Raw genomic sequence first — 23,767 nt, 5'->3', positions numbered from 1 at the left:
GCAAGCTGAGGTGGAGTTGGGTTGGATCAAGTATTTTAAGTAAGCAGGGCAGAGGTGGAACAAGTGCTCTAAGCAAGTAGCTAATGTGTGAGGGGCTAGCAAGAAGAACAAGATCATGAGGTAGATATTGAGCAACAGTAGCAACAGGTTTGAAGAATCAAAGACTAGAGCAAAAAATTGTGATAGTATGTAGAAGAAAGTCGTGCTATTAACGTGTTGAGAATGTTTAGAAAGACACAAGAGTAATAGTAAGTCATACACACACACAAGAATAGTAATAAGTCATATACATAAGAGGGTTTCTAAAGAGAGAGAGCTTCACACATAAAAATCTATTCATCTGGTTGTGTCTCGTATACAAGAAGAGAAAAGAGGAGAGGATAAACAATACTTCTCCACTAGACTCTAAATACTGTGGCTATGGTATTTATTGTAGTCTATAATAAATATTATGGAGAGCGCCGGCTACATTTAATGATCTCAACAATGTCCTTGTGAAATTAGAGCACCTTGTTTCGCAAGCTAGGAGCTGTGAACTCGCAGATTAAATTACCATTTTGCATGAAAACGCAACATTTTTTTTAATTTTTAATTTTCATCAATTTTTTTGTATCTAGCACTTATATTTATTCCCCGAGATCCTTGTTTAGCTCATAAAGCATGGTATCCACTCTTAGATACAATGGTCATCTTTTCATTCATGCTGTAAAAGATGGAAACTTCCGAACTAAGTAACAAGCTTTTACTGCATGGTTTCTAAAGTCACGAGTCCCAAAGTGTAGTGTATTGGTTGCAGTGAAGATGAGGGAGAAGCAAAAATAATAATCCTCTATGTATGCCAAGACAAAACCGTATTTTTCCAGACACATCGTTCACTTCATCTTCCAGGTAACATAAAATGACTGGTACAGTACCACATAAACAGTAAGTTTTGTGACTGCTTACAATCACATGGATAGTGGTGGGACCTAGCTTGAGTCAAATGGGCAGCAGGCTCTGTAAATTCTAAAGAGGATCGTTGCTTCGAATGAGGTGGGTCCTCATCCATGCTGTTGCTCATTCTGACATCTGATTTTGAAGTCCAGTCTTAGCTCTGAGTGAAGAATGAGTCCTTGAACAACCGTCCTTGGTTAGGTTCTTGTCTCTTGAGGAGAGCTGCGGAGTTGATCATTCTACCTGAGAGATATTATCCATCTCTGTACTTGCGGTTGAATTTTTTCGGAGCTTCGTTCATCATCCCCAACTCATCTCACTACAGCATTTACAAATTATCAATCAAAATCAGTCCCAGTGCCTTCTATGATCACCTCCATCACAAAACATAACTCGAGTGTAAAAGCTTATTAGGGTAGTACATATTACCATGAATATATCTGCAATGATCTACCCACATTGACCAATCAAGTACTTCTATCCAGGTGAACCAGATTTCAGAGTCCTGAATTGATACAAAACTAAGTGTTCAGGAGAATCCCAGCGAACTGCTAAAAATGCAAGAAAATAAAATGTTGCAAGTACTGAACCAGAATGACATCTTCATAAATTCATGGGGTGGGTTAGGAATGTACTTTGCTATAACATTCTTCAACATGATTACATTGAAGATCCGCCTGGTGCAGTAAAACTGTTGACAGATTTCAGATCCGCAGAGTGATGAAGTTCAGATGAGAAAACCTTAGTCCGACCAGAAATTCTTATGATTCAAAAATAAACTTTCAATCATTACCGAGAAGTCTTCGTGTAGCACGGCACTGTTAAGCTCAATTGAGGTGTGAACGAATTAGTCACACCTCATTCCTCATCATCAGAATATCTTTTCCGATTGCTGAATTGTTGAAACGTACTTCCAAAACCACTTATGCCAGTTCGATTAGAACAATCAGATGGATGATGAGTAAGCAGAACCTCCATCGATATCAGGCATTCTGTAAGACATGTGCATTAGACAATTGCATAAGCGGAACTCATGCAGATCAAAGTATGACGAGTAACTTATTTGCATCTAGCAATGCGACAACATCAATCCAACAACCATCGAGTGGCCAAGCAGGTTCCTAATGCCTCTGCATCTGGTGCCTTGGTATCACAATTATGGAAACCGGGTGCCATACCTCGCCTGTCATCTTTGACACCGTATTCTCCAAAGTCCAAGCGTGGGACCTCACTGTTTCCACGGAGCTCACCTCTGCCAACGGCTAAAACTTCAAAGACAATTAGACTCGTCACTTTAAATAGGCATTATTCATCATTTACCGTACATATATTGGAGAAATTCGGTTGTAAAAGATGTCAATAGACAAGAGCTTGCCGGTATCAGTTCCAGAGAAAACTTTGTTGAAGCAATGTTATGATGTTATGATATCCGTTCGTTCAGAGTGAGGTGCAAGAGCGTTACAGGGCCCGTCAATGGTTCACATCAAAGTCTTCAAAGTCAAGAAGAAAATACAGCAATACATCGGCTTGAAATGAAGACAAGTGATACTCGTGGAGGTTTTTATTTAAGTCGAGTAAGCTTTCAAGTCTGGGAATTGTTGAGAAAAAATCTACTCACCAAAGAGTATGAGTATGGTGTTGGATGAATAGCTATAGACTTTGTCTCTTTAGGGTTTGAAGTAAAAGACCTAAATCTAATCTGGTGATTAAACTAATATAACTATAATTATAAAATATTATAAAGAGTACAATAGCAATGAGTAAAACAAGTAGTGTCAGTGTAATGATTTTCATAAATACCTTGTCTATGTGCATTGTGTCCTTCTTTTTAGCATTACCCTCTAAACTCTCTCACTACATCATGGTGTTAGAACAAGATTTGTTATGAGTTGATTCAATGCTTCTTTCTTCATCATTTTCTTCTTGTTGTATTGAATAACTTGAGATTCCTCTTCTTTAGAATATTTCAACTTCTTAAAAATATTTGTAAATATTAATTATAGAAATTAGTCAAATAATACTAAAATAAATGAAAGGAGCACCATACTATATAGTAGAAGAAAAAAAATCTCTTAAATATTGTTGTCTTATAACACAACTATGTGGTAAAAATATAATAAAAAATAATTTTTTAATTAATATGTATTTATCTTAGTCTAGTAATAATTCAAAGCATTTGAACATGGCTTTTATAAAAGTTTCTTAGTGTATTTTCTTGTCTTAATAACTAATAGATTAAAGTTTGGTTAGTAATTTTATCTTTTAGACTATAAAAATTCTTTTATTACTTTGAAAAAATCACAAATTGATAAAAATAGGATAAAAAAGATAACTAATTAATATGATTTATACTAAGATTAAGTTGAGGATAGGATTATGCCAAAAAAATCCTAGGATAGGTTGGATTGATACTCAAGGGCCAACCATTTGTGGAACCCAATCAAAATTAGACCTCTAGCTATTACAATGGCCATATAGGGCAAAATATAGAAGAATTTGGAGATTCACAATTGAGATTAAAAAATAAGCTTTAAGCTTGTTTTAAAGGCATAAGGCTTAATTTCATAAGATTTAGAATATCTTTGTAATTATTATTCAAAATCAAAATTTGTATTGGTGACTTTGAATTTATACAATATAATTCGAGCTAGCACTCTCGCTATTTTATGCAATTGGTATTACATATATGGTTCAAAATTTGATAGTACTTAGTTGATTAGGTATATTAAGTATATATAAATATTATTATTAATCTAAAAATAGATTTGAGAGATATTTGGTTTTTGGTACAAGAAGATATTGGAAGTTGGTAGTTTGAGGTCGGATAAGATTTCTATGATATTTAATGATCTACTAATTGGAACAAAATAAAATTTGGCATGGTATTAGAAGACTTGAAGATCAAGCTATATACTAATCTTCAATTGAAATTAATGATTAGAAAAAAAGAAATTACTACTAGAACATGTATATTAACTTTTAAGTTAGTAATTGAGTAACATCAATGTAATTTTTTTGGATTTTTTATTACAATTTATAAGTTGGTTTGGACTAAATTTTTTTGAGTATATAGAAAACTTGTAGTGGCATTTGTATGCTAAGTTTTGTATTAAGTAGATAATTAAATTAGGAGTTATAGCTTATTGAAGCTCATTGACTAGGATTAGGATTACAAAGAGAAATCAAAATTACTTAATTATGAAAGTAATAAAGCAATTAAAATTTATATGTGGTTGAAATGACTAAAAAGAGTGTTTTTAAGTACTTTGTATTGGCTTTAAGGACTTTTGAATTGAAATTTGAATTGCATTGTTTTTATATGGATAAAACTTATTAAGGTTCTTAGATGCTTGTGAAATACAACTTCAATTTTTAGAACTAGGTGTCTCGTGCTTTTTCAAATAAGAAAATATGTAATACAACCTAAATTATAAATCCAATGTGAAAGTTTGAAGTAGAAGATATTAGATTATATTTGTGGTTATTTGAAATTGATGGTATAAGAAAGCAAGAAGGTTTAATTTAGAATTTTTGATAGAGTTTTGGATGGAGTTTCAAGTGGATCTTTAAATAGAGCTTTAAGTGGATTTTTTACTTATAAATAAGATATATATATATATATATATATATATATATTTTGATCCAAATATTACAAATATGTTTCAAGAATTTATATTATTTATGTAACAACAACATGGCAATAATTGCAAAGAGGCTTTGATAACCAAAGTATTACAAGCAATGATTAACAAAATTGACTAATTTGATAGAAGAGATATTTTTAAATATTTGAAATATTATATAAAAAAAATAGAATTTAATTGGATTTTTGAAACAAAGATGATTGAGCTATTTTGACATACTATAATATTAGAGATATGAAAACATGTTAAATCAATTATGAACCAATTTGGAGATTCATGGGAGATATTTTCACATGGATTAAAGGACAAATATTTTTTTAGAAGATATTGATTAGGTTATTAAGAAATCATTTTTAGAATGAACAGAGTAGCCTAATAAGAACTTACAAGCTTTGAAGCTTTTGAAGGAATTTGAGAGGTAATATTTTCGATTATTAAAGATAAAAAAGTTAATAATAGAGCCAAATAAGGTTGAATTATTTCATCAAGCTATCCATGGAAAATTAAAAGAAAAATTGAAGTTGCTTCTTAAAGACAAAAAAGAAGATGAAAGATTGACAATAAAGTAGAAAAATATTGAAGATGTTGTGGTTTTGCTTACAAAATAAGAAAAGAAAAAAGATAAGATTAATATTTCAAAAGTAATACATACATTTAAAACTCAAGTATGTAAAATATAATTGATAATACCAATTATTCAATCTTAAGTGACTATATTAAAGAAAAAAGATATGAGAGATGAAAAAATTATATGTGGGATGTAGGATCTTTAAATCAAATTGATAAAATTGGAAGAGAAGACTTTTATAAATAATTTGAAGTCTATTTTTAAATAAAGATATATATAAAGATACATTTGGTGTGACAATGCTTTTCATACTAGGAAGAATTATAATAAATTTAATGATATGGTGCAACAAGGAGTTATTTTTTGAAACAATGGAAAGATGACATTAAAAGATACAAGAAACCTCCTTCAAACCAATTTTTGTAAGGAATGTTTGAAAGTATGGATTCAAGATTCTTTAATAGTTTATGAAGTAACAATACAAAAAATAACAAGTTATTATACTAAGATAGATGTTGACTTTGATGAAAATATAGAAATAAGCGGATTTTTGACTTTTGCCGTTTTTATGATGCAAAAAAAAAAAAAAAAAAAAACCTCAGGAGGCATTATTGAGAACTATAGCTATTATATATGGTGCAATAAGTTAAGAAGATCTTATCAAGGTTCTTTTAGTTCATGCATATGTTGTTAAGAGTCATCATGAAGCCTTGATAGAAGAAAAGAGACAAATATTTTTAAAGATACAAAAATAGGAAGTACTTTTAAGAAACAAATTCAAAGAGATAAGGCTTGTGAAATGGTTTTATAAAAAGTACCAATGGAAGATGATTCAATATTATTAAAGAGAAAAATAAAAGATATAAGAGACAAAAATAATTCAATAACTTATAAACTACTGAGTAATATTAAGGCAACAACAAATTTAAAGGGAGTGCTTGAAGAATATATGCTCAATGCTAAGTTAAATTCACATTGAAGGATATTTTAAAAATTATCAAGAAATTTTTTTATAATATTATTATTGATAGTATTAAGCAAAAGAGACAATTAAAAGATGATTTTGATTTTAATTATGCTATTAATGCATGTGTATGTAAGAATGAAGAAGATGAATTTGATAATTGTTGCAAACAATCAACAAGTGAGGCAAGGAATCATAATTAAAGAATACATTATAATGATTAAAGTAACAAGAATAAAGAGGTTTTAAGCCATTATATTCAAAAGCATTGAGCTAGAGTAACAATGGAGGCATTGATGAAGGTTGGAGATATGAATGAGTTGGTTGTTTCTTTGATTGATCTTAATTTAGAAATAAATCTTATATCTAAGGATCTTTATATGAAACAAAGGTGGCTAATTGATATAAAGCATAGATGGATAATATAGACAACTAATAATATATAAGATAAGTTATATAGTGCTTGTCCAACTATAAAAATTTGAATTAGTGACATTGTAATAGAGATTTTTTTTTTGTTCAATATACAACATCTTATCCTTTCATTTTGAAGAAATCATATATTATTACAACTTGGATGAAAACAAATATACTTGATGATGGTTTAGTTTAAGTATAAATTTTTAGTGAGAATTAGAGATGGGAGTATAATTTTTTATTGTGCCTCCAAATTATGAGCAAAATTGAGACAAATTGAGAGATAATTCATTGCCATGAATTGTTGAAGAATTCAAGGATTTCTTGGGAGTACTATAATAAAGAAAGATTATAGAAGTACAAAAGAAGATAAAATGAAGAGATGATATGATACCAATTATGACATATGGTTCATTTGGTGCATATTGGAGAATGCACAAATTTAGAGGAGGTAAATTTTGTGTTATAATACAACTACATAGTGAAAATATAATCAAAAATAAATTTCTAATTAATATTTAATCATCTTAATTTAATAATAATTCAAGGTATTTAAACATGGTTTTTATAAAATCATCTTAATTCATTTTCTTGTCTTAATAATTAGTAGATTAAAGATTGATTAGTAATTTCATTTTTTAGGCTATAGAATTTTTTTTATTACCTTCAAAAATTACAAATTGATAAAAATAGAATAAAAAAGATAAATAATTAATATGATTGATACTAGGATTAAATTGACAATAGGATTGGGCTAAAAAATCCCTAGAATAGGTTAAATTGATATCCAAGATCAACCATTTGTGGAATACAATCAAAATCAAACCTCTAGCCACTAAAATAGCGGCATAAGATAAAATATGGAAGAATTTGGAGATTGGCAATTGAGATTGAAAAGTAAGCTTTAAGCTTGTTTTAAAGAAATAAGGCTTATTTTCATTAGATTTAGACTATCTTTGCAATTATTATTCAAAATCAAGATTTGTATTGGTGACTTTGAATTTATGCAATATAATTTGAGCTAATATTCTCAGTTATTTTATGCAACTGGTATTACATCTATAGTTCAAAATTTGATAGTACTTGGTTGATTAGATGCACTAAGTATATATAAATATTATTATTAATCTAATAATGGAGTTGAGAGATATCTGGTTTTTGATACATGAAGATATTAGAAGTTAATAATTTACAATCAGGTAGGATTTCTATGATATTTAAAGTTCTACTAGTTGAAACAAAATGAAATTTGGCATGGTATTAGAAGACTTGAAGATGAAGCTATACACTAATTTTGAATTAAAATTAATATTTGAAGAAAGAAAAATTACTATTGAAACATGTGTATTAACTTTCATGTGAGCAGTTGAGTGACATCAATGTAGTTTTTTTTGGATGTTTTATCATAATTTATAAGTTGAATTAGACTAAGATTTTTTAAACATATAGGAGATTTGTAATTGCATTTATGTGTAAAATTTTGCATCAAGTAAATGATCAAATTAGGAGTTATAGCTTATTAAAGCTCATTGATTAAGATTTGGGCTTGCAAAGAAAAATCGAAATTGCTTAATTATGAAAGTAATAAGGCATTTGGAATTTGTATATGATTAATGTTATTAAAAAGAGTATTTTTGAATACTTTGTATTGACTTTAAGTACTTTTGAATTAAAATTTGAATTGCATTCTTTTTATATGGATGAAACCTATTATGATTCTTGGATGTTTATGAAACACAACTTCTATAAAAAGGTATAGATAAGATATTTGTACATAGGAATAGATAGTTAGAACCATGGAAGTTTTTAAAATTAGAATTAGGTTAGTAAACTAAGTAGAATCTACTAAAAAACCTTCTAGAAAAGACTTAGGATAGTCATCTAGATAGGACCTACTACAGAACCTTCTAGAAGGAGTTTAAAGCGGTTATTTAAGTGAGATCTATTATCTAAGAACATTCTAGAAAGTCCAAGGTGATAGAATAAAATATAAATAGAACTAGCTGAGGCCTTTAGGGATATTTAGTTAGGTATGGCTTCAGATCTTTTGTCTTAATACAATTGGATTTTGTATCTTCTTATTTTGTTTTATTTTGTTCTAGTTTTGGTTGCTCAATTTTGTTCTTTGTGTCCCATTCTATTCAATTTTATTCAATTTTGTTCTGATCTAGTTTGTCCTATCTTGTGATGAGATTTTATGTTGATTTGGATTACAAGGATCTTAAACACTTGAAATAGACTTGTCCTATTTCATTGGTATCAGAGCAAGTATTAGATTGTTTTTTTGGTAATGTATTAATAGTCATCATCTAGTCCAAGGTTAGTTGTTGTAGTCATACTTGATACTGTGTTGAAGCTACCACAAGCTACTTTTAAAAAGTCAATTAGGAGGTGAAAATAAATTATAATAGTAGAATTCAATGGAGAAATTATAGCATGAAAGATATAGTAGAACAATCCCAGATGGATGTTCAAATATAACACCTTTTAGGCCAGATAGCTACTTTACAAAGTCAAATAAAAGCCTTGAGGACAAAGGACTCAATACACATTAGGCTAAAATTGAATAAGCATAGTACATACTTAGGGACTTCAAGATAAGAAGATGTATATCAATGGCTCTTTAATATTCAATAATACCTCCAACTATTTGGAACAAATATTAATGAAGGAATTATGACTTCAGTTAGCTATTTAAGAGATGCAGTAGTCATTTGGTGGTGACATCGAGTTCAAAGTTATAGAGCTTAAGGTGGATTTTGTCATTGGAAGGAATTTGAAACCAAGATTAGGAATCAATTGTGGTTGATCAATGTGGAGAAGATAATAAGTGATCAATTGATAAATCTTATACAATCTAAATTAGTACATGATTATGTCTATCAATTCAAGTTCATATGTCTCCAAATTGGCAATGTTTCAAAGGCCAAGATGGATCAATTCTTATAAGGTTTGAAACTTATCGTCCAGAGAGAGGTGGAATTAAAGGATTTATAAACATTTGAAGAGGTAATTCAGATTGTAGAAAGGATCAATGCTATAGATTTTAAAAATTATAGAGCACAACTTATAGCATGAAGTCATATTCCACTATCTAATATTATGGCATAAAAACCAACATTAATGGAGATTGATATCCTACAAGGATTATTGATACCATAAAGACAACAAATATTGGTACAAAAGGGATTTTGTTTCTATTTTCGGGAGTTAGACCATCAAATTGGAGGTTGTCTAAAATATCAAAATTCAAGCACTAACAAAACAAGGTAGATTCACAATTTCAAAACTCACCAAGTTAATAATAAGACAAAGTAAAAAAAACATGGCTCCTCAGTAAAGGCACCAAGGGCCAATATTAGAGATAGCTATTGTCTCTCAAAGACAAATGGCATAGTTTTAGATAATTATAAAAAGAATTAACTGGTACATCTAATGAGACTACTAAGAAGACAATCATGTGAAGTGCTTATAGATTATGGCTCTATGAAAAATTACATCTCAACTAATATTGGTAACCAACTTCGAATCAAAACTAAGATAATCAAAGGAAGAAGTATATATTTTGTAGATAACCAAGAAAACGTATAGAATGAGACATGTGAAGAAGAAATCTTGAGGTTGACTGACACCTATATTTTAAGAAAGAAGTTCAAGGTGAAAAACCTAAGATATGATGTTATCTTTGATATGCCATAGCTAGAAATGGAAAATAGACAAGTTGATTGCATAGTTATGATAATATCGTTTAAAGATGTTGGATACAAGGTGACTCTTTGCACCTCTGCATCAAGTGAAGATGAAAGAAAATTTGCAATCAAAGACTTACTCATAGAGACAACCTTTAAGCAAAAACAAATACTACATAAAAAATTGATATATATATATATATATATATGGTAGTTCTAAATCTTGCATCAATGATAATAAAGGTAGCTAAAGGAATAGAAATGGTAGTTCAATTCATACAAAAAATTTAGAATGTCTTTCTAATCGACTGTCACGGCCATAATCATGTAAGCTAATAATTACATATAGAAATAGGTAGAAGTAAGTAAAAATAGATAAAAGTAAGTTAATTGTATAATATTTAATATAGAAGCTTCCTAGAAACTTCCTAGATGCTGCTTTGACTTCATAGGTGTCTTTAATTGACTTTTTGGATTAGAAACGTGGTCAACAAGTTGGCCATGTGCCACACATGTTGTTAGCTTGAAGATCAAGCTAACTATGTGGCCCACACGTAGAAAAACTTGCCTTATAAGTCAAGGCATGTGTCCTACAAAGTCAACACATATTGGAGGTCCTATAGAACGTCGCCACGTAGCCCCTAGTTAGATAGTATATATAGAGACAAGAGTGAAGGCTTCTTCACTCTTGTCAACTCCTTTCTTGCTTCTAGTCCAGGTTCAAGAGTCTTTAGTTTCTTGTCTTGTGGCAATAGCCATTCCAGTTTCCTTTTAATATACCTACTTGTTTATATTTTGACTTATTATATCGAGATAGCCTTTTGGTGTATATTTTTCCTCATCGAGTCTTTGTCCTTGACAGATTGACAAGAGTACACTTACAATATCAGAGCTTTGTTTTTTCTTGAGTAAGAGTGGATTACCCCTTTCTCTTGACAAGACATAAGCGTATTAGAAGTTTGCGGATTACCCACTTCTAAACTGATATTGTTCTTAGTATCTTCTTTGTTATCAAGTCTTTCTTTTCTTTTGTCTTGAGCAATATCAAACAAATTTTTCTTCTTAGTGTCATTATGGCAGAGCTTGTTGAAATGAAGAGTGCAATGGCACAAATGCAAGAGCAAATGAGGGAGTTAATGCTTGCGATGCATCAACTCAATTCACCAACACAGGAAAGAATAAGAATAGCAGAAAGTGGAGATATAGAGATGATCGGAGCTGCTTCAACATCTACAACAAATCACGTTCCTTCTCCAATTGTACACCCTATAAGCACTAGAGAACCAAGAATTGCCTTACCTGAGAAATTTGATGGTACGAGATCAAAGTTTCGAGGGTTCATCAATCAAGTACAATTGGCAATTGAACTTCAACCGCAAAGCTATCCAACTCCAGGATCACAAGTCAGGTTTATTGGCACTCTACTTTTTGGTTCTGCATTATCGTGGTTTTCGTCTTTTCTTGAACAACGAAATCCAATATTGGACAATTTGGAAGCTTTTTTGGCGGAGTTTCGATCTATGTATGGTGAACACGATGCAACTCGTGTTGCAACAAATAAGATCCGAATTCTGCGACAAGGAAATCGCTCAGTAACAGTATATGCTTCACAATTTTGACAACTTGCAATTGACATCAAGTGGGATGATGCTGCACTCATCAGTCAATTTCTTTATGGATTGCAATACGAAGTAAAGAAATTGATGCTCAACTTACCTGATCCTCAAACTTTGAGTCAAGCAATCGATTTTGCGGTAAAATGTGATAATCGACTTTTTGAATTTCGATCTGAGAATCATTCACGGGAACCTCAACGTTATTACTCAATGGCAACATCAACATCTTTGCCAAACGTACATTCGGAAGTAGAAAACATGCAAATTGACGCAGAACGTTTTAAACCTCTAACTGAGCAAGAAAAGATTCGTCGTCATCAAGAAGGATTATGTTTATATTGTGGAGAACCTAAGCACACTGCTCAACATTGTCCAAAGAAATGACGCAACTATAAAATGAGGGGTACGACGGTCAAAGAAGACAACATGTCGGAAAACGGATTCGTCCAGCTACAATAGGGACCGTGCAGCTGGAACCTTGTACAATTCCTAATGAAGGTCCTATCCTCTCCTCAAAACCCTCTCCTTGTTTTATAATAGACTTATATTTAGGACCTAAGAATTACAAAGCCTCTGCTTTATTAGATTCGGGAGCCTCAGCATGTTTTTTAGATGAACAATTTGTTAAAAGTCGTAAAATACCCTTTGTACAGAAACCTAAACCAGTACATGTAGAAGTCATAGATGGTCGTCCCTTGTCTTCTGGAGATGTCACTCATGAAACTCATCCTATAAAAGTAACAATAGACGGTCATGATAGCTACATAGCTTTTAACATAATTAAATCCCCGTCCAATCCAATTATTTTAGGTTTATCCTGGCTAGAAAAATATAACCCTCGAATAGATTGGAATTCGCGTAAACTTGACTTTTCCAAAAGCGTTATTAATAGTTCTACGAACCAAGTAAAAAATTATAAGTCTAGTACAGTAAAACCCGTACTGATAGGTGCAAAAGCATTTATACACGCAGCAAAAGAAGGATCAACTTTTGCTATTTATGCTGCACCTATTTCTGAAAACGTAAAGACTTCAAGTGGCATTCCAAGTCAATATCAGGAGTATCAAGACGTTTTTGAGAAAAAGAATGCAGATATTCTTCTTGAGCATCGTCCATATGATTGTTCAATCGACCTCAAGGAAGGAACTCAACCACCATTTGGACCAATTTACAGTTTATCGCAAGATGAGATGGCTGAACTCAAGACATATATTGACGAGAATTTAGCGAAGAATTTCATACGCCATTCAAAATCTCCAGCAGGAGCTCCAATTCTATTCGTAAAGAAAAAAGATGGATCTTTACGAATGTGTGTTGATTATCGAGGACTCAACAAGATCACAATCAAGAACAGGTATCCATTACCTTTGATATCAGGACTCCTTGACCAGTTGAATTAAGCTAAAATCTATACAAAAATAGATCTAAGAGGAGCATATAATCTAGTACGGATCAAAGAAGGAGATGAATGGAAGACTGCGTTTCGAACCAGGTATGGACATTTCGAATATAATGTCATGCCCTTTGGACTCACGAATGCACCAGCTGCTTTTCAACATCTCATGAATGATGTATTTCGTGAATTCTTAGACAATTTTGTCGTCTGCTATCTAGACGATATCCTGATCTATTCCAAGAACGTCGAAGAACATGAAATACATGTTCGTCAAGTATTACAAAAACTTAGAGATGCAGGATTGTACACCAAGATGGAAAAGTGTGTATTTCACACTACTCAAGTTGACTTTTTAGGATACATCATTTCAAATGATGGTCTCATGATGGATTCTAAGAAAGTCCAAACAATCGTGGATTGGAAGATTCCAAGGACAGTAAGAGATGTTCAATGTTTCTTGGGATTTGCGAATTACTATCGGATCTTCATCAAAGATTTCTCACGAGTTGCAGCTCCACTTACACGCTTGACTAGTAAAGATAAATTTCAATGGAATCAAGAAGCGGAAGCAGCATTTGAAGCCTTGAAGACATCGTTTGTCTCTGCACCAGTCTTATATCGTGTTGACTTTTCCAAGGCATTTTTTATGGAAACAGATGCATCAGATTTTGCCTTGGGTGCAGTTTTATCACAAATGGGAACAGATGACAAACTCCATCCGATAGCTTTTCATTCAAGAAAATTCTCAGCAGCCGAGATCAATTATGAGATCCACGATAAAGAACTTCTTGCGATCGTGGATTCCTTTCAAGAATGGCGTCATTATCTAGAAGGCGCTTCTAATCCAGTCACTGTGTATACAGATCACAAGAACCTCGAGTATTTCATGTCAGCACGCGTGTTGAATCGTCGTCAAGCTCGTTGGAGTATGTCTTTGTCAAGATTCGAGTTCATTATCACTTATCGGCCAGGAAAACAACAAGGTTTATCCGATGCCCTATCTAGACGTTCTTATTTTGCACCAAAAGAAGGAGATGCAACTTTTGAGCAACAAAGAACGGTCCTCTTGAAACCGGAGCAATTTCATCTCCGAGCAATGAAATCAACATTGACTGTTGATTCAACTTTTCTCAAGCAAATCCAGTCCAGTATGTCCTCAGACCCTCTTGTTTATGATATCGAGAATAATTCTTCCAAGTCTCATGATCCTTCTAAGTTTGAGTTCAAGAATAATCTATTATATTTTGAAGGACGCCTATATGTTCCAGAAAGAGAAGCACGTTTACGTGTTCTTCAAGCACGTCATGACTTTCCAGCAGCAGGGCACTTTGGATATAATAAGACTTTGGAACTCATATCAAGAGATTTTTGGTGGCCACAAATGTGGAAGTCAGTCAAAGACTTTGTACAATCATGTGATATTTGTTCAAGATCAAAAATTCCTCGTCATCGACCTTACGGACTTCTTCAGCCATTACCTATACCAGAACAACCATGGTCTTCTGTTTCTATGGATTTCATCACAGATCTTCCAAGCTCAAGATCTTATGATTCTATATTTGTGATAGTAGATCGTTTCACCAAGATGGCACATTTTGTGCTATGTACAAAATCTATCACAGGTGAAGAAACAGCTAAGCTTTTCATTGATAATATCTATCGCTATCATGGATTACCTAAAGATATCATATCGGATAGGGGAACTCAATTTGTGTCAAGATTTTAGAGGACCCTTTTCAAGATTTTAAAAGTGGACATAAAACTATCTTCGGCTTTTCATCCTCAAACTGATGGACAAACAGAGCGCGTAAACCAAGTCTTGGAGCAATATTTAAGGTGTACTATCAACTACCAACAAGATGATTGGACAACCCTTCTGCCATTGGCAGAGTTTGCTTATAATAATACGGTACATTCTTCCACGCAACAAACACCTTTCTTTGCCAATTATGGCTATCATCCACGACTTGATACTTTTGATTTTCCAAAAGTTGATAATCCTGCAGCAGAAGATATGGCAAATCGGTTGTCAGAGTTACATGCAATAATGAAGACACAATTGAAGGAAGCTCAAGAACGACAAAAGATAAACGCAGATCTATATCGTAAGGAGCAACCACAGATCAACGTGGGTGATAAGGTATGGCTACTTCGTCGCAATATCAAGACTACTCGACCTTGTGACAAGTTGGACTATCATAGGCTTGGCCCCTTTTCTGTTTCTGAACAGATCAACCCAGTTGCATATCGGTTACATCTACCAGAGTCAATGAAGATCCATCCTGTATTCCACGTATCTCTTCTTGAACCATATAAGACAGTGGATATACAAGGAAGAAGACAAATGCCACCGGGGCCTATAGAAATAGATAATAATGAAGAATTTGAGGTGGAAGAGATATTAGACTCAAGGCGGCGCCGAAATAAGCTGGAATATCTTGTTCATTGGCGCGGATATGATATTAGTGAACGCACATGGGAGCCATCCAGGAATCTAGCAAATGCATCAACTAAAGTCAAAGTTTTTCATCAACGACATCCATCAAAACCAAGATGAAAATCTCTCTTATAAAAGAGACAAGATTGAGGCAAGATAACATTCAATTTCCTATCCTTGTTTGTAACTTCTTTGCATTTGTGACGCTAATTAGATGGAGAGCCAATAACCAGCAGATTCAACTCAAAAACCTTCGTTTGCTGACCTGCCGGACGAGACATTACGATTGTCACAACCTTCAAGACGATGCAATCGAGATGAAGATCTTCAAGAACGACATGTTCTTCCTCGAACAGATGGTGAGATACAACACGTTTGGTATCATGATTTGGAAAGGGACTCGCGATGTTTGGTGATTTTGCTAGAGGTAGGAACAACTCCTGATGGTGTTCCGAATATTCTATTCGAAGGAAGTTATGAAGGCCTCAATAATGATCAAATAACTGGGTGGTCTTCCCGCCCTGGTATGGGACACTACCGATGGTTGAGAGGCCCTATCAATCATCTTCGAAGAGAACAGAGATCAGAGTATGTGGCGAATACAATTCGTCGCATCATAGATTTCCTCAACATATGATGACCGCTCCTCGTGGAACTCGTCTCTAGAAGGGGGGGTAATGTCACGGCCATAATCATGTAAGCTAATAATTACATATAGAAATAGGTAGAAGTAAGTAAAAGTAGATAAAAGTAAGTTAATTGTATAATATTTAATATAGAAGCTTCCTAGAAACTTCCTAGACGCTGCTTTGACTTCATAGGTGTCTTTAATTGACTTTTTGGATTAGAAACGTGGTCAACAAGTTGGCCATGTGCCACACATGTTGTTAGCTTGAAGATCAAGCTAACTATGTGGCCCACACGTAGAAAAACTTGCCTTGTAAGTCAAGGCATGTGTCCTACAAAGTCAACACATATTGGAGGTCCTATAGAACGTCGCCACATAGCCCCTAGTTAGATAGTATATATAGAGACAAGAGTGAAGGCTTCTTCACTCTTGTCAACTCCTTTTTTGCTTCTAGTCCAGGTTCAAGAGTCTTTAGTTTCTTGTCTTGTGGCAATAGCCATTCCAGTTTCCTTTTAATATACCTACTTGTTTATATTTTGACTTATTATATCGAGATAGCCTTTGGTGTATATTTTTCCTCATCGAGTCTTTGTCCTTGACATCGACCTACCTAACAGCACACCTCCTAATCGAGGTACCCCCTTTCAAATAGAACTATTGCCTAAAGCCAAACTAGTAAATTGACCAATTTATCACCTAACACCAAAAAAACTTGAAGAGCTATAGAAGACATTAGAGAAAATCTTGAAAAATGGCCTCATTTGAGAAAGCACATCACCATGAGAAGCACCTATACTCTTTGTACCTAAAAAATCTACCTTAGACTTTATCGTGGTAGTGGACATTTACAACATCAATATAAATTTCTTTGGAAAGATTATCCCATCTATGATGCAATGTGAGAACCTGCACAAAACTTCATCTATTATTAAGAGACAATTTGGAGATACCATCGGAAGCAAAATGAGGATGTTTTGCATTAGTAGAGGAGAATTAACTGTAACAAGGTATAGATAAGATATTTTTACATAAGAATAGATAGTTAGAATCATAGAAGTTTCTAAAATTGGAATTAGGTTAGTAGACCGAATAGGATCTACTATAGAATCTTCTAGAAAAAACTTAGGATAGTTATCTAGATAGGACCCACTATAGAACCTTCTAGAAGGAGTTTAAAGTGGTTATTTAAGTGAGATCTATTATCTAAGAACATTCTAAAAAGTCCAAGGTGATAGAATAAAATATAAATAGAATTAGCTGAGGCCTTTAGGGATATTTAGTTAGGTATGGCTTCAGATCTTTTGTCTTAATACAATTGGATTTTGTATCTTCTTATTTTGTTTTATTTTGTTCTAATTTTGGTTGCTCAATTTTGTTCTTTGTGTCCCATTCTATTCAATTTTATTCAATTTTGTTCTGGTCTAGTTTGTCCTATCTTATGATGAGGTTTTATATTACTGTGGATTATAAGGATCTTAAACACTTGAGATAGATAGGTCTTGTTTCAACTTCATCTTCTATAGCCAAGTACTCGATGTATTTTCAAACAAGAAAATATGTTATTTAATAAAAGTTACAAGTATAAAAAATGGCAATTCTTGATGAGAGGTATATTTCAAAGGAATGATCTATGAGATGTAATATTTATACTATTTGCACATAAGGCAACTTCATCATTTGAAGAGCCAAAAAATAAAAGAGCAAATAAATCAACTAACTTAATTTTTACAACAATTGAATATGACCTATAATATAAAAAATACATTGGTATACTATTTCAAATATAATGATAATGCTAAACAAATAAAAGGCCATTAGAATGCATAAAAATCAAAATGTTTTATCATTTATTTCATCAATTTATAATATTATTATATTATACATTTATAAATATTATTTAAGCAATTATGGCTATAGAGATTGTACATGCATCATGACAAATATAAATTCTTCTACAATTAACTATTATTCTTAGGCCACATTATTGTTCTAAGAAATCTTGGCTTATAAAAAATAGAGATTGATGTTTTGCAAAGGATCTTCATATCAATTAATATTTCATAATTTTGAATTTTTTTGGACTTGAAAAATTATTATCTTCAATATGTTAAGAACTTCAATTTGATTTCCAATTCTTTAATTATTTTTACAAGTAAGATTCAATTATGGACTTGGAATTATAAGCAACAACATACAATTGATTCATTGAAGCAAAACTTAGATTGAACTTTAGTACTTTGACATCTATATGCTATTAGACCTTTTTAATTGCATATAGATAAGAGAGTAATAAGATTAAGAATAATCTTAGTACATAAAGATGATATAAAGCATGAATATATCATTGCATTTCAAAATGCAACTATTCATCATATAAAAAAGAAGTTTTGACAAGAATTTGAGTCATTACTTACTTTTGATCTTATTTGTATGAATAATAATTTATATTGGTGACTAAATATCAACCTTCAAAGTAGCTTATAGAATCAAATAAATTTACCATTAAGCTTGTTAGATTGGCATTATTGCTTAAAAAATATGACTTTGAGGTTGTGTATTAGACAAAAATTATTAATTTAGATGCAGATGGACTTCCTTATAACTCATGTACTTCAAAAAAAGTCTTGATTAGAGCTAAAAGATATAAGGATTGTGAAGAAGAAACAATTCTTGGATAGTATGTATTAATATATGTTACTTTTGTATCATGTTTTGCATCTATGTTATCTAATTAATATTCGAATGAAGAATCCAATAAAATCTAAATGTTTAATAATATATTTGACGACCTTACAATCTTACATAAGCTTCAACAAGAGACATTATTTTTAGCTATCATTTCTATGCAACATGATAGAATTAGTTACAAAATAGCAAGGTTTTATTAGAATAAATATTTATCATTCAATGTATGGTATGATGGAACTACACATATAGTTTGAAAGCTAAATCAAATAGCTTCTTTGATGTAGCAAATACATAAGGAGATTTTATTTTTGGAATGTATATGGTATATTCTAATTTGTACAATCAATATTAATAGACTGACATATTCTAAGTTGTGCAATCAATATTAGTAGACTAACATATATCAATAGGTTGCTACATATTTTTTATAGTATAAAGTATATAATTGAATCAAATCAAGTTTGTATCATTTCAGTTGAGACCTTTATCAATCATAGATTTTATCTTTGGATTTTTTTGGGCCACTTTTTGTCACTCTATATGAAGCTAAATACATATTTATGATGGTGGAGCATTTGAGCAAGTAAATCAAGTTTATGGCTCTATAATATAATTCTTAAAAATTAATAGCTATGGCTTCTCTTGATTATGTTTAGAATCTTTTGGAATACATTCTAAAGTCTTGATAGATCAAGAGAAGAAGTTTATTAGGTCTTTAAGGCTTTATATATTAAAGCTCTAATAGTTTATTTATTTATAATTAGAATTGATATATTATTTGATAGTAATGATTTGTAATTAATTACATAATTTTATAAAATTAATTAATAATTAATTATTTAAACTAAATACATACTTGAATTATGAAATAAGATTTCAAAATGATCTAAGCAATATTAAAAATTATTAATAATTCTTATTGTATAAAGGCTTGTATTTTAAAAAAAAAATTAATATTTAAAATTATTTTAAATTTTAGACAAAAGAATTTATTAATATATATATATATATATATATATATATATATGTATAATCTATAAATAAGCTTAATAAATAGATGATATTATTAATAAAAAAATCTAAAGTACCTCTAATTGAAGTTTAAAAATAAATATTAAATGTTAAAAGTAATAATATCAACATACTAAAATATTATAATTGTAAGTTTTATATATATATATATATATATATATTATAAAAGCCAAAAGATCTATCAAGATGGATAATAAATTAATTATAAAAATCTAAATGAACAAGTTTAAATGTAAAATTAAAATAAACTAGAGAATTGTATTACATTATTTTTAAATAATACAATCATAATTGAATGAATTTCTACAAAAACTCTAACAATATTTATGCACAAAGATAATAATATGGTAGCTATATAAACATAGTAGCAATAATTATGTGCTACAAATGAAAGATAAATATAATATTATTTTTCAAAATTTCTACAAAATATTATAAACATACCCAAAACATTTTCAAAGTTTTGACACAATTATTAACATTTTTTCTAATTCTAAAGCAATTATCTCTAAAATTCATCTTAACATTATATAGTTGTGATTATTGGTCTAGGTGTTGATTGAATTATTTGCATATAGAAATGAAAACAACAATGCATTAGTATAATTGCATGCATCATAATATAAGATTTAAATTTCGATTTTAAATCTACACAGTTTTCAGATTTTGAGTCAAACCAGTGATTTTACTTTTATATGCAATGATTAATTTTTAAATAATTCAAAAAACAGCAAAAATTCATCTGGAATCATTATTAGATATTCATGAAAATTTCTATAATAACAGATTAAATATAAAGCAAACATTTTTTTTGAAAATCAGCAAAGTGTATTTCAGATACAAAATGCTTTATTTGATTGTAAAACTTGGGTTTATTTTACAAATTGGTATTTTCATAAATTCTTTACATTAATTGAAAATCAAATGGTCAATTTAAATGATGGCTACTACATTAGCAATGTCTGTTTTAATATAAGGTTATGTACAGGGCATAGATTTTTGTTACTATTTTTTAAAAAATCTAGATTGTATCTTAATTCATGTGAAAATTTTAGTTATTTATTTAACATTACTAAATTTTCCTATAATAAAAAATAAAAAATAAAAAATTGTTAGCTGGTGGACTTATTCTAGAAAAATCCATTTTACACATCAGATTTTACAGGAAAACGCACAGCATGAGGCACATTCACATTCACACAGAAGTAACATTTAAAGTTTCAGAACTGTTTTAATCTTCACATGTAAACTAGATCTTCAGCATTAAGACTACTAAGCTAAATTTCTGGAAGCAAGGGCATTCCAATATTGCAGTTGGAAAGCATGGCGGGGGAATGGAGGCACCACAGGCAAAGTTTCATTAAAGCTGACAAAATTGAAATGATCCACTCTATACATCATGCCAAGATCCCTAACCCATTGTTCCAAAGCAACAAATAAGTTCCCATCATTGTTCAAGGCTTCTAGTGGGTTTCACCTCATAAAGCAGTTGTACAAGGAACTCAGTAAGGGCCTTTTACTAGCAAAGGCTAGTACAGCGCTCAGTCATTGACAATGCACAACGTGCTCGACATCAGGTAACCTTGAATATTGCAAACTAATTCATCGTATTTGTTCGTGAGCACAACATTCTTTGCTGGAGGCCATGCTGGAGGTTATGCTGTAGGAAATCAGGGAGGAAATTCAGGCACAAAATGAACACGATAATCTTCTAAGCTAAGATTCAAGCAACGACATATATCCCGTGATTTAAATATTGTGTTTTAAGTTTCAGCGACCAAGGCAAGAAACATAACGAATTCGCTGAAGAGACCATCATTTCTGGCAATATTGCAGCTATGAACGTAGACTGTTCCATGTAGGGCTTAGAGAATTCAAGCGCACAAAGAAACGGTAGCAACGATAATCACATTGTCAAGATCCCTATAATTTCATGAACAGCACACCTTACGATGCTGCCTCTGTTGCTTATTTCTGGAGGCTTAGGTTGAATAAAAGTCATTCGCAATAAAACACAGAACTGGTCCACACAAAAGAAGTGATCATCCTCGTTCTTCAGGCATGGTACTTTTCCATTGCGAATATGACGGCCGAGGATTTGAGTTTTAACCTGGTAGAAAAAGAAATCTTTCCCGGTTTGACTGAATATGAAACAGTATTAGCATTGTTGCAAGCAAGTGACATGAATTAGCCTAAGTTAAAACGCACTTGACGAAGGCCGTCCAGCTAGCCACAATGACGGCTACATAATTGAAAGTTCACTCTAAGACAGGACGGTCCGTGCGAACACGTGAATAAAAAATAAATACTCGATCCAACATAGTTTCTGGGATCACATATAACTTCCTAATTCTATTAACATGCCTGAAGACCGCACTGAATTGTAACAATTCGCATGTCCAAGAGCTACCCCAAATTATATTTTCGTTTTGGAACAGACACATGCACATGAACTGTGGTTTATTTTCTCAGCAAAATGTGAAGTGAAGTTGACTGCTCTTGTTCTTCACTGAAGGCAAATGAACATCGGCATAACGTGGATGTCTTCAGACCATTCCTCCTGTAAAACATAAAAACAATCTCTAAATTCTAAGCCACTAGTGTCTCGAGTTCATTAAGTCAGTCATGATCATATCTAAATCACCCTAGTCAACCCTCCCAAATACCTCGTACACTACTTCAAAGCAATAAACATTCTTTTAATAAAAACTTACCTCTACGATGCATTCCCAGCTTCTAAAGCGTTTAAGTGTGATGAATTGCGAGCTTCTAAAGCTTTCAACTGTTCTAGCGTAAACCCTCTTGACCTGGCTTGAAGGTGCTGAGGCAATTTCTTCTCGCAACCAGGCTTTACAGTTAGAGCGGCAACTTCCATTGTGTACAGTTTGTTGTACACTGCCGCGATCCTTGTCCTCCATTCCCGGGCTAGGTCATTGTCCAATTTGTGTTCGGGCGTAGTCAACAGATACTCGTCCAACCCTCCAGCTTTGTCAATGCACCGCAGGGCGTGCATGGTAATATTCATCTTGATGTACCGATCCAACCCCAAACTAAAAATCCGTTTCGTTTGCACATTGGGTTTCCAAGTCCGACGTGATCTGAAGCCAAAACCAAAGTCCACAAAGTACCCACCACTGAAAACATCTCCAAGCACCAAAATCCAACAATGATTCTGCATCGAAAACCATTCCATACACAAACTGGAATACTGCTTACAACAATCACGAACGAACTGAAAAAAGAAAACAGCTTCAACACCCCCAAGACGACAAAGACTCACTTGTTGCCACCGTCTTCACTGACTTGATTCCCGAATTGAATATGACGACCTGCGTACAAGCCACGCTTGGCGCGTCCCATCACCACTCTGGCCGCAGACATCTTGGCGATGGCGAGGAACGAAAACCCAACTGCACAAATTCGAGATAGAAATCTGCAGAATTCCCTACAGCAGATGTTCGAATTCGACGAATTCCAACCCGAGTCACCCTAAGCCCTAAAAAACCCAAACCCTCAAACTGAATAAAAAAGAGTCGCAGAAATGACCAAGGGAACGCATATAGCCAAGGGAACGTCAGTGCGCATTCTCACCTTGTCAGTTGAGACCTTGAAATTGGTATGTGAGTAGTGTTGAGAATGTTTAGAAAGACACAAGAGTAACAGTAAGTCATACACACACACGAGTAGTAGTAAGTCATACACACACAAGGGTTGAGTAGTAGTAAGTCATACACACACACGAGTAGTAGTAAGTC

The 23,767-nt window shown here is 32.2% G+C and overlaps 1 pseudogene across 1 annotated transcript; it reads right to left on the bottom strand.

Annotated features, from left to right (window-relative positions):
* Positions 1–22,167: 22,167 nt before the first annotated feature.
* On the bottom strand, positions 22,168–23,454 carry LOC112294212 (ribosomal protein L28 pseudogene; annotated as a pseudogene). The gene is made up of 3 exons (NR_166535.1): positions 23,293–23,454; positions 22,727–23,110; positions 22,168–22,572 (listed from the first exon to the last, which is right to left on the bottom strand). The product of NR_166535.1 is annotated as a ribosomal protein L28 pseudogene (transcript).
* Between the last annotated feature and the right edge of the window lie 313 nt (positions 23,455–23,767).

Source organism: Physcomitrium patens, chromosome 2 (genome assembly GCF_059467195.1).
Source record: "Physcomitrium patens ecotype Gransden chromosome 2, ASM5946719v1, whole genome shotgun sequence".
Taxonomy (NCBI): Eukaryota; Viridiplantae; Streptophyta; class Bryopsida; order Funariales; family Funariaceae; genus Physcomitrium; species Physcomitrium patens.
This window is presented reverse-complemented; position numbering and strand designations above follow the sequence as displayed.